Here is a 1,216-nt window from a genome sequence, read left to right on the forward strand (position 1 = left end):
TTTTTTTTTTTTTTTGAGACAGAGTCTCACGATGTCGCCCTCAGTAGAGTGCCATGGCGTCACAGCTTACCACAACCTCAAACTCATGGGCTTAAGCGATTCTCTTGCCTCAGCCTCCCAAGTAGCTGGAACTACAGGCAGCCACCAAAATGCCCAGCTGTTTTTGTTGTTGTTGCTGCAGGTGTCCTTGTTGTTTAGCAGGCCTGGGCCGGGTTCAAACCTGCCAGCCTTGGTGTATGTGGACGGCGTCCTACCCACTGAGCTACGAGCACTGCCCAGAGTGCCCCTTTTAAACTCCTTTACCACACTGGCCCTCTCTGTTCTCTATGATTTCAAATCTCTCCTTTATTCCTTTATTTAATAAACATTTTTCTAAGCAGGTACTATGTGCTTAGAATAGGTGCTGGCAATAAGACACAGACTTCTCTGGTTTAGGGAAGGGGATGATCTTGTCATGAAACAATGTGGACTTGCCATACGGGGTAACAAGCACAAAGGGGAAGCAGCTACCCCAGTGTGGGGCTGTCAGGAGGCGTCCAGGAGGTGGCAGCCCTGAGGTTTGCCTTAGCAAGATAGGGAAAATGGGGAAGAACATGGGCTGGGCTTGGTGGCTCACACCTGTAATCCTAGCACTCTGAGAGGCTGAGGCAGATGGATTGCTTGAGCTCATGAGTTCAAGACCAGCCTGAGCAAAAGCCAGACCCCATCTCTATTAAAAATGGAAAAATTGGCTCAGCGCCTGTGGCTCAAGTGGCTAACTCACCAGCCATATACACCTAAGGTGGCAGGTTCAAATCCAGCTGGGGCCCGTCAAACAGCAATGACGGCTGCAACCAAAAAATAGCCGAGCATAGTGGCGGGCACCTGTGGTCCCAGCTACTTGGGAGGCTGAGGCAGGAGACTCACTTGAGCCCGGGAGTTGGAAGTTGCTGTGAGCTGTGATGCCACAGCACTCTACCCAGGGGGACAGCTTGAGGCTCTGTCTCAAAAAAAAAAAAAAAAGGAAAAATTAGCTGGGTGTGGTGGTGCATGCCTGTAGTCCCAGCTAGTCAGGAGGCTGAGGCAAGAGGATTGCTTGAGCTCTGGAATTTGAGGTTGCTGTGAGTCATGATGACATCAAGGCACTCTACCAAGGGCAACAGAGTAAGACTCTGTCTCAAATACAAACAAAAAGCAAACTCAAAAATTAAAAAAAAAAAAGAAAGAAAAAGAAAAT

General features: G+C 48.8%; 1 protein-coding gene across 1 annotated transcript in view; it reads left to right on the forward strand.

Annotated features, from left to right (window-relative positions):
* Window positions 1-1,216, forward strand: part of PLD2 (phospholipase D2) — a 14,455-nt gene that overhangs the window by 3,890 nt on the left and 9,349 nt on the right. The gene's annotated exons all lie outside the window — the stretch shown is intronic.

Source organism: Otolemur garnettii, unplaced genomic scaffold (genome assembly GCF_000181295.1).
Source record: "Otolemur garnettii isolate 467f Iridium unplaced genomic scaffold, OtoGar3 scaffold00046, whole genome shotgun sequence".
Lineage (NCBI taxonomy): Eukaryota > Metazoa > Chordata > Mammalia > Primates > Galagidae > Otolemur > Otolemur garnettii.